General features: G+C 39.4%; 1 long non-coding RNA gene across 1 annotated transcript; it reads left to right on the top strand.

The window, feature by feature from the left end:
• Window positions 1–146: 146 nt before the first annotated feature.
• On the top strand, window positions 147–10,932 carry LOC148123589 (uncharacterized). Its single transcript, XR_015734733.1, has 2 exons — window positions 147–206; window positions 9,031–10,932. It is a non-coding gene; the product is annotated as an uncharacterized LOC148123589 (long non-coding RNA).
• Window positions 10,933–11,282: the final 350 nt, after the last annotated feature.

The following is an 11,282-nucleotide window of genomic DNA, read 5'->3' as shown; positions in this document are numbered from 1 at the left end:
ATTGAAAATGCTCTATTTTCTGGACTTAGAACAAAAAAATCAAGTAATAGAAATTATTCAGTCTTTTTTAGTTTTTTTTTAAAAAAAACACACAAGACTAATTTGGCGGGTTGTAACTGTTTCTTATTATATGCCATGTTACTTTTTAGAGCTGCCAGAACCTGATCCGGAAATGGGACTCCACTTCCGGAAGCAACAACACTCAGGTTAGGGGAGGGGTAGATTTTGTCTCTTTGAGTCATGCCTGCTTTTAGAGCAACAATTGTCTGCAGTAAAGTCAGGGAGGGAAATGACCAAGCCGAGGCTCCAGGCCAGCAAAGCCACTGGAAGGAAGGCGACAGGGTGCCTCGCGCCTCAGCTGCTCCCGCCGGCGGGGACGTGGGTCTCAGCTCCGGTTAGCCGAAGCTGTTGTCCTTACTTCTCGGTGCCAGCTTCTAAAGGAAGCTCGCGTTTTCATGTTTCTGGGGATCCAGGAGCAATAGAAAGACATTGTGGAAGACTTCCGTATTGGACTGTGCGCTATGCCGACCTGTAACCGTGGGGCTGTACCCAAGACAAAGATGTTTATACCGTACCTTCTTCACGACAGCAACTACATAACAGTGTGACTGTTCAGTATTTGTGTTTCTGACTTTACGAATTTTATTTTAAGCTTTTAAGCAACAGATCTTTTGGTCTGTTCATAGGTTAAGCTTGGGTTCTGCGTACTGTCTATCTTCCTGGGTTATGATCTGCTTTATCTTTGACGAGATTGCCAATCATTGGTGTGTAATTGGTTTTTCTTGGGGGGGGGGGGTATTATATACCAACTTTACGTTAAGTATTAAGATTTGTATACTTTCAGGTTCCTCCCATAACCCACACCTTAACCAATGTATTGCTTTCTTCCTTTTCGAGAGTCTTGTTAGTGTGTTGCTCCATCCAGAACGCTAGCTCTCTCATAAATCAGATGCTAGATCTTAAGGGCAGGCTATGGTGTCCAATGTCTTTACAGCTAACGTAGTCATGGAATCGAAACAGGAACAATCCTCTGTCATCTCTGTGCCCCTACCTTTGGGGTCTTTGTGCTTGAACACAGGTCTCTAATTGGGCTTAACTAATTGAGCCTTAACTAAATCCATTTAATGGAATTTTTTCTTTCTGTGGTAACACTGGAAAATGTAAAAATGCCTGCTGCTGGTGGCGCACGCCTTTAATCCCAGCAATTAGGAGACAGAGGCAGGCGGATCTCTGTGAGTTCGAGGCCACACTTATCTACAGAGCGAGTTCTAGATAGCCAGTGTAAAAACAGAAAGTTTGAAGAAGCTTCATTGGTTGTCAGTCTTTCTGTCTCTTCTCAGCATTGGTTCAGAAAGCCACCACCAATTCAGTGGATTTGGATCCAAGTTCTGGAATAGCAGGGGGAATCAGAGTTCGGATTTCTCAACTTTTCAGTATTGTTTATTTTTAAATAGAATTATCTCAGTAATAAAGTTATTTATGAGTAAGGGATTCAAGTTCAGTCTTGCTCTCTCATCATACCCAGTATTGACTTAAACCAGTGGTTCTCAACCTTTCTAATGCTACGACCCTTTAATACAATTCCTTATCATGTGGTGACTCCCAAGCTTAAAAGTATTTTTGTTGCTTCTGCATAACTGCAATTTTGCTACTATTATAAGTCATAATGTAAATATTGTTTTGAAGATAGAGGTTTGTCATGGGGGTTGTGACCCACATGTTGAGAACCACTGACTTAAAAGTGCAGAATATTCTTCACTCGTTCACCATTTATCAAATTTGGGTACCAGATTTTTTTTTTTTCTAGGCCTTGGGGGAATGCAATCGTAACCCTTAAAACTTAAGTTTATGGGGAAGGAACTGAACAAAATTGCTAGATGTGACCAAAAAGCCAAGGTCTCAGGATGCTGAATTTCCTTTTCCCAGACTTTCCCACTACAGTCAAGCACACACATACATATTTGCTTCTCATAAAGTGAGGTTCTGGAGTGTCTAAAGTTCCTGGAACTCAATCTGTAGTCCAGGCTGGCCTCAGACTCAGAGATCTACCTGTCTCTGTCTTCCAGGTGCTGGGATTAAAGGCAAAAACCACCACTGCCTGGCAAATTCTAACATTCTAAAACTGGAGTTCAATGTATTTAACAATATGCATCATTCTTTGGAATCAATGTGTAATTTTTGTCCAATTTCTTGTACAAGTTCCTTTGCTCACCACTTCTTCCTGTCATCTGTAATGTTCTTTACATCTTTTGCCCCAGTCATAATATAAGTCATATTTATGATTCTTCAAGTTTTACTTACCACATGAAACATTTATTATTTCTATTTATATTCATTTCCTTGATCTGATGTAATAAATAACTATATTTGTTACTCAAAGCAGTAGAAATTGATTTTCCCATAGTTCTGAAAGCCAGAAACACAAAATAATTTTCCACTGGGCCAAAATCTAAGTGTTGTTATTAAGTGAAAAATAAACCAGTCTCAAACAAGTACCACATATTTTCTCATATATGTAGAACCTTGATTTAAAATAGTATATGTGTGTGTGAATATGTGTTTATGGTTATATGTTGATCATAAAACTAGAAGGAACTCACTGAAGAGGAGGAAGAGCAAAAGGGGAGTGAGAAATGAGATAGTGCTGAGGTATTTGTAAGAAGAAAACAGAAAATGGGTCTGACTACGTGAATAAGAATCCACTTTAGCTCACAAGGAGTTCTGAAGAAAGTAGACTTCGTATAAAATGTAATATTAAACGTTCAGTAATAAATAGTCAGATAAACAGACAAAATTTAAGTGAGATTCAAGAAAATAGAACAGTCACATAAATTGTCAGTTAACATAAAATAATCATAAATATGTAGTTAATTATTCAGTTGTGTTGACCTGTTACAACCTTTTTATAGAGAATTATCTATGAAAAAACTTTTAGCTGGGTGATGGTGATGCATGTTAGCACTTGGGAGGGAGGCAGAACCTGATCTACAGCAGGGCTACACATAGAAAACCTGTCTTGAGGTTTTTCAAACCAAAAAAAGAAAAACAAAGATTAAATTGGTCCAAAAATACTCTTAAGTTTCAGATTGCTAAAATGGGTTCTAGTTGCATTTAGTGAAAGGCAGTTACTATTGCATACCTCCAAACACTACTTCCCCCACAGGCAAGTTTATAAATACCTGGAACTCTGTAATGATCTGCTTTGTCCCTTTAATTGACAAGCCATGCCCACTCCCTCCCCCATCTGCTGAGACAGGCTGATCTTCAGCTTCTAGCCTGAGCCCCTTCCTTTTTTATCTCCCTCTTGAAGAGGCAGCTTCTGTTTCTCCCCTTTCCCCACTTCTCCCTTTCCCTCTTCTGTTTCTCTCTCTCTCTCTCTCTCTCCCTCTCTCTCTCCTCACTCTGCATGGCATGCCTATCCATGTCTCTATTTCTCGCCTGCCACATGGCTCCCTGCCCGGGACCAGCTGCCTTCGGAGACCTGGGCGTGGTCTCACGGTGTGCCCATCCATCTGTCTCTTTTTGTGGAACTGGTTGCCCCATCAAGGTCTCTCACCCACCACGTAGCTACCCTGCCTGGGACTCATGGCGTGCTGCAGCCACTTGGGGATCTGTAGCACTTTACTTAATCTGTTACAACTCCAACATATTCTAGAAAGTTTAGGCATGAGGATGTGCCATGCTAGTTTTGGGAAGCCCCTGTTCCTGAGACAGGTTTGTATAAGTTTCCTTTTATGAATATGACTGACTGCCCCCTTTCAAACAGGGCTTTAATGAATACAGTTGTTGGTTTCCTTCAAATGTTCAGCTTTTAAAAGCTGCTGTGGACAGTCAAAGGATGTGTAAATGTTGGAATCAGCTTTTTAAAACAGTGAGGGGGTTTCTTCAGTCACTAATACACTGAAACTTCAGACTCATTTCTGAATTTGGGGCATCCTTGCTAAGAATTGAAGGTTGCCATTAATTGATGTGTGGTTGTCACTATTAGATCCTGTTAAGATGATTTGCTTTACAAATATAGCATATGCCTGTATGAAATAAAAGCTTTCACAATAGAGTTCATCCAAAAATAGCTTGTTGGCCATTCTTAGACCTTTCATTTTTTCTAAAAAATATTAGTGATGGTACATTCTGTACCTCTTGTCAAAGTCACTGAAACATCAGATTGCAGTAAGTTTTTCTCCATCTCAACTGCCAGCTCCAAAATAATGACACAGAGACTCGTTATTAGTTATGAAAACTTGGCCTTAGCTTAGCCTTGCTTTTAACCAGCTCTTATAACACATTAACCCCTTTATATTAATTTATATTCTGCCCCTCCTGCTTCTTCCATGTCTCCTGGAATATCTCATGCCTAGATTCTCTTCCTTTCTCTCCCTGAAAGTTCTGCCTCTACTTCCTGCTTAGCTATTGGCTGTTCACCTTCTTATTACACCAATCACAGCAAATATACTTTCACACAGTGTACAAATATCCTACAACTGATTATTCAGTTTGAATATGTTGAACATGTCTTGGGCTTTACTCTTACAGCCCCTTCTTTGGCCAATTTTCTACATTGTGATTCATAATTTCTTTTTAGTTTTCTAAGGAATTTTCATACTGTTTTTCACATTTCTAGATAAATTTACATTCCTAAAATAGATCAATGAACACAGAAGATATGACATATCTACACAATGGAATATTACTCCTCCATAAAGATGACTGAAACCATAACATTTGCATGAAAATGGGTGGAGTTAGCGATCATCACATTAAAAAATAAGCCAGATTCAGAAAGGCAAACATAACCTATGCTGAACCTGGATTTTAAAAAGATGTGGAAGTAGCGGAGTGAGCTGTAGTATTGAGCTACAGTTGTACCATCTCTTGAAAATATTCTTAGAAAAACTTTAAGTGCTAAATCTATCTTTGCTGTGGGACAATGATCTTGTACCCTGTAAAGATTTATCAGTTGTATTCCTTTAATAAAACACTGATTGGCCAGTAGACATAAAATTACTACTTTCCCAAGTTGCTGCTCTGGTTTTACCCCGCGATCTGAATGACTGATAACAGCATACCCTGAAATTGATAATTTGGAGGCCTGGGTCTCCCTTTTGTCACTACTGCCTAGAGCAAAACAGACCTAACTGCAGCTCCCGGTGAATATGCTAATCAGATCAGAAACTAATCAGATCAACTTCCCCCTGACTGTTTACAGAGGTTGCCTGGTTGCCTGGTATTCTCTAAGCATGCTGGGAGAAAAGAAGCAGTGCTCTGATTTAAAATACAATCCGTTGCTTCTCTTATTGTCTGCGCTCCCGGGGTTCTGCTTAGGAACTGGTCTCCTGTGCCTATATCTTGTAGACTACTTCCTACTTTCTCTTCTATCAGGTTCAAAGTGGTCGGATTAATGTTGATGTCTTTAATCTATTTGGACCTGAGTTTTGTGCATGGTGATAGATATGGATCTATTTTCATTCTTCTACAGGTTGACATCCAGTTATGCCAGCACGATTTGTTAAAGATGCTTTCCTTCTTCCATTGTATACCTTTAGCTCCCTTGTCAAATATCAGGTGTTCATACGTTTGTGGGTTAATACCTGGGTCTTCTATTCGATTCCATAGGTCAACTTCTCTGTTGTTATGCCAATACCAAGCTGTTTTCAATACTGTTGCTCTGTAATAGAGTTTGAAGTCAGGGATGGTAATGCCTCCAGAAGTTCCTTTATTGTATAAGATTGTTTTGGCTATCCTGGGTTTTTTGTTTTGCCATATAAACTTGATTATTGTTCTCTCAAGGTCTGTGAAGAAGTTTGATGGAATTTTGGTGGGAATTGCGTTGAATCTATGGATTGCTTTGATTGATCTAATGAGAGTTCACCAAGGCCAGTTGGACTGGGATTGAACGAACATGTGATCCAACCAGATTTTCTGAATGTGGCCGGATTCTCTGAATGTGGCTGGCCTGGAGCCTTTCTGAAAAGCCACTGACAATGACACTGGGACTTGTTTCCTCTGCATATACTGGATTTTTTGGGATCCAGTCTGTTCGAATACTCACCTTCCAGGACCTGGAAGGAGGGGGAAGGAACTTGAACTTCCCACAGGGTTGGAAGCCCTAACTGCTCTTAGGGATGGAGAGGGAGGAGGAGGGGGAGGGGGGGAGTGGGAGGATGTTGGGAGGAGGGGCGGAAATGGAAACTTTCATAATTTAATAAACTTTGAAAAAAAATACAATCCATGCCCTATTCATAATTTTACTGAAAATAAACCATTTAGCCCTTCTATCTACCACCTAAAAATGAAGCGTAGTGCACTAACCTTCCCTTTTAGGAGTCCCTGATGATTTAATTCCTTTCTTAACTAACTTTGGCCATTAAGGAGTTCAGCAGACATATACTAACCACTTCCATCTTTGAGCTGACAGCCACGGATCTCTCTGTCTCTCTGTCTCTCTGTCTCTCTCTCTATTTCTCTCTCTCTCTCTCTCTCTCTCTCTCTCTCTCTCTCTGTGTGTGTGTGTGTGTGTGAAAGTTCTTATCTGATTTTTAAGGAGCAAAAAAATTTTGACCCTGGAACCTGCTAGGACTGAGGACTTGCTGGTTTTAAGGGTATGTATTGCTAGAAACATTTGTAATGGGATGGAAATAAAAAGAAGAATAAAGAAACATGAGTAGACAGAACCTGGAACATGTTGTGAATAAATTTCTTAAACCTCAGATTCTGAGATCCAGACTTTTGCCCCCATCTCCTATTGTGGAGACCTATAATTGAACTCTGAAAGGCGACCTTAGAAGCTAGACTTTTAGGGTTTCTGTTACATGCTTTTTTTTTCTCTGAGATTCCTCCTCCTATTTGTCTTCTCTGCCTTCCAGCCAGCCTATCCTTTCTTTTGCCTCACTGTTGGCCATTTAGCACTTTCTTAGACCATCAGGTGTTTTAGACAGGCAAAGAATCACAGCTTCACAGGTTAAACAAATGCAGCATAAACAAAAACAATACATCTTTGCATCATTAAACAAATGTTCCACAGCATAAACAAAAGTAACATACCTTAAAATAGTATTTTACAATACATATTACAATTGTGTTGAAGGATTTCTGGAACCTGGGCTAGAAGAACCATTGAGTGTTAAGACCTCTGAGTGATGTTCTGTGGGAGTTCGGAAGATAAGAATGTTGAAAGCAGTGCAGAGGGTGGAGGCCAGGCTTGTGAAATTTCAGAGGGAAGTTTAAAGACCCAATCAGGGCCAATTGTTATTTTGAGTTAAGATTCTGTGGTTCTGGTTAGCCGGGGCTGAAGAATCAGCTGTGATTAAAAAGATGCCAGGATTACTAAAATTAAACCTTTATGTTACTCAGACAATTTATGCTGGTTATCTGGAGCTAAGAAATTAGTGCTAATTAAGAAAAGACCAGCATTGTTGAGGTAAAAACTTCTGGGAAGTGTTTTCTGAGAGCACAGAAAAGCTGTGTTCCAGAGGTGGCGATGGTTATACCTCATGTTGGTAGCCAGACTTGGGAATGTGTGTCACCCAGGTGTTACTAGTTTTGAAGGAATGAAGGGGTCATGGAGAGAAACTGAGGCTTGGCACTGTGAAAGGCAAGGAGAGGTCATAGATGATGGTGCAACCAACCTCAGTAGCAGTTGAAGGCCTAGGATTGAAGGGGTCATGCAAAGAAATTGAGGCTTGGCATGAAGAGAGCCTAGGAGAGGCTATTGGTGAAAGTGCAACCCATTTGCAGCAAGTTCATAGGTGAGTTAGTATAACATATATACCAGCAAACTAAAAAAAAAAAAAAGAGCTTATTTCAAATGACAAAAGGAGAGGATCAAGACCTGAGGTTTTTCTCTGACTCCTGCATATATGCTGTGGCATGCATGTATCCACATCCATACATATGACAATGTTATCCATATATGTACACATCATATACATATATTAGATTTAAAAAGAATACATTGTTTTTCTGGTAGGCAGGTAATTAATGGCTTTCTCAATGGTTTTAAAACTCTCTCCAGAGGATGGAATTTATGTAAAATGCAAACATTACCTGAGAATCCTTGAAGCCAGATGAAGGAAGTGGATGGCACTCTGTATTGTAATGAAAAACTACATTAAAGGTGATCTCCTCCTGCACCTGCCATATGTTCCCTGATGAATGTTGGTAGCCTTATTTTAATTCCCTTTGCTTTATGTGTGTGTGCATGTGTGCTTGTGACAATAAGTTTCATTAAGGCTGTTTATGAGAGCATGAAAACTTCATCAATGGTTATACCACTGAAGAAAATCTCTCTCTGTATCAACCATTAATTGTGTATATATCCCCAGGGAGGAAGGGACTCTGTTAACACCCCGACACACACACACACACACACACACACACACACACACACACACACTTACTTCCATGACAGAATGTTACCAGGCCCAGTCTTGGTCAGTTGATCAAAGTTGTCATGAATTCAAGAATGAAATAGTCATGTCATTCTTGTAAGTGAGTTTTCCATACCATTCCCTTCCTCTGGCTCTTACATTCTTTCTGCCCCCTTTTCTGCAATAATCTCTGAACATAGTAGGGGAGTACAATAGATTTCCTATACCAAATTTCACTATTTCAGCTCTTAAACAAAAAAACCCCAATTGGTTTCTTGTGGTTTAGGTGTGACCATTTCCTTATTCTTTACTGATCTGTATTTTCTCTGCTTCCCTTGACTCTCAGTTTTATCATCTTACTCTATATAGCTGTTAAACTGTTAAAGCTATGAAGACATTAGAACTTATTAGCACTCCTGAGTCAGAACCCTTATTGTTTATATCGATGTGGTATCATCTCACTTCTGCCTCTGTTCAGAAATCCTTACATATTGCATTTATGCCTGACTGCAACTGCCTTTACAGCTTTCAGTTGAGCCCTATGCTCCTGTCATAAATTCTTGGAGGGCTCACCCTACTATCACTTTGTATTTGGGATAACTGCTCTGGTTTCTGCCATCTCTTTCTCACGTCATCTGATTAATCCTCTTTTACTTCTTCTTAGGTTCACTGTATCTAGCTCATGTCGATCAGCTTCCTTCAAGGGTAAATACTGAAGAAAAATTAAATATCAGCTGGTAAAAGAATATGCCCTCTGTCATTTGCTTTTAAATAGTCAAGAAAAATCAACTAACCAAAAATGACAAAAACATAGATTTTCTAGTGGGAAGTACACTTGAAAGCATTGGCACAGGAGACCACTTCCTAAATATAACTCCACCAGCACAGGCACTGAGAGAAACAATAAATGGGATCTCCAGAAGCTGAAAAGCTTCTGTAAAGCAAAGGACACGGTCAACAAGACAAAACAGCAGCCTACAAAATGGGAAAATATCTTCACCAACCCCACATTAGACAGAGGACTGATCTCCAAAATATACAAAGAACTCAAGAAATTGGTCATCAAAAGAACACATAATCCAATAAAAAAATGGAGTATAGACTTAAATAGAGAAATCTCAACAGAGGAATCTAAAATGGCTGAAAGACACTGAAGGAAATGTTCAACATCCTTAGTCATCACAGAAATGCAAATCAAAACAACTCTGAGATTTTTATCTTATACCTATAAGAATGGCCAAGATCAAAAACACTGATGACAACTTATTCTGGAGAGGATGTGGGGAAAAGGGAACACTCCTGCATTGCTGGTGGGAATGCAAGCTAGTACAGCCCCTTTGGATGTCAGTGTGGCAATTTCTCAGAAAATTAGGAAACAACTTTCCTCAAGACGCAGTAATACCGTGTTTGGGTATATATCCAAAGGGTGCTCAATCGTGCCACAAGGACATGTACTCAACTATGTTCATGGCAGCATTGTTTGTCATAGCCAGAACCTGGAAACAACCTAAGTGCTCCTTGACTGAAGAATGGATAAGGAAAATGTGGTACATTTACACAATGGAATTCTATACAGCAGAAAAAATTAACGACATCTTGAATTTTGCAGGCAAATGGATGGAGCTAGAAAACGTCATTTTGAGTGAGGTAACCCAGACACAGAATGACAATTATCACATGTACTCACTCATAAGTGGTTTTTAAAAATAAAACAAAACAACAACAACAAAACTAGTCACAAATCACAATCCCAGAAAACCTAGACAACAATGAGAACCCTAAGAGAGACACACATAGATCTAATCTACATGGGAACTAGAAAAAGACAAGATCTCCTGAGTAAATTGGAAGTATGGGGATCTTGGGAGAGGGTTGAAGGGGAGGGGAAAAGCAAGGAAGGGAGCAGAAAATGTAAAGCTCAATAAAAAAAGAAACATAGATTTTAAAAAATGACACAGTGTTGACACTTGTTAAAGCTGGATGGTTTGTATTATTTATTTTGTAAATACATGGGAAATTGTATGATAAAAACTAAAAAATAAACACACAAAGAGGAGTAGAAAATTATCTTTTAGCAAGTAGGAAGGTGGATATTAGGTAAAAGTAGGACTCTGTCTTCTTGACATATACAGATCAGTACATTTTCTATATATTGTCCTTTGCTTAGAACTACTTTATGAAGTTTATGCCTTGGTTTCATTTGACCTTAAAATTCTTGTCATGGTTGGTTGTCCTAGGCAAGGGGTTGGGTTTTAAACAAAGACATGTAAGCAAAGTCTTGTGGCTTGAATGTGACATGCTCTGATAAGCTTATATGTTTTGAACATTTAGATCCCAGCTGATGGTGTTATTTGGGAAGGGCCTAAAACCTTTAGAAAAGGGAGCATTGCTGGAGTTAGTGGATAACTGGAGATGGAGCTTGATGTTTTATAACCCAATCTTACTTCCTGTTCATTTTTCTGACTGTGGATGCAATGTTACCAACCACTCTCCTCTTCATGTCTTCCTAATCATGATGAACTGTAACCTTGAACTGTAGGCCCGAATAAATTCCTTCTCCTTTGAATTGCATTTGTCAAGGTATTTTATTATGGTAACAGAAAAGTAACTAAGCCATTGAATGTCTAAAATCCAGTGCTGCTATTATTTAGATAGTTTTAGGTGCTGTTGGCTATTTTGGAGAGCTGTCCTGTTCACTGTAACATATTTATCAATAGTCCTTGGCTCTATCAAACAATAGACTAGGTGCTCCTGGCAGTGGTGGCACAAGCCTTTAATCCCCTTCCTCAGGAGGCAGAGGCAGGCAGATCTCTGTGAGTTAGAGGACAGCCTAGTCTACAAGAGATAGTCCCAGGACAGGCACCAAGAGAAACCCTCTCTCAAGAAAAAAAAAAAAAGAGGAAGTGAGAGAGACAC

This window comes from Myodes glareolus, chromosome 1, assembly GCF_982192425.1.
Source record: "Myodes glareolus chromosome 1, mMyoGla1.1, whole genome shotgun sequence".
Lineage (NCBI taxonomy): Eukaryota > Metazoa > Chordata > Mammalia > Rodentia > Cricetidae > Myodes > Myodes glareolus.
The sequence above is the reverse complement of the archived record's forward strand: the minus strand, read 5'-3'. Positions and strand labels throughout refer to the sequence as shown.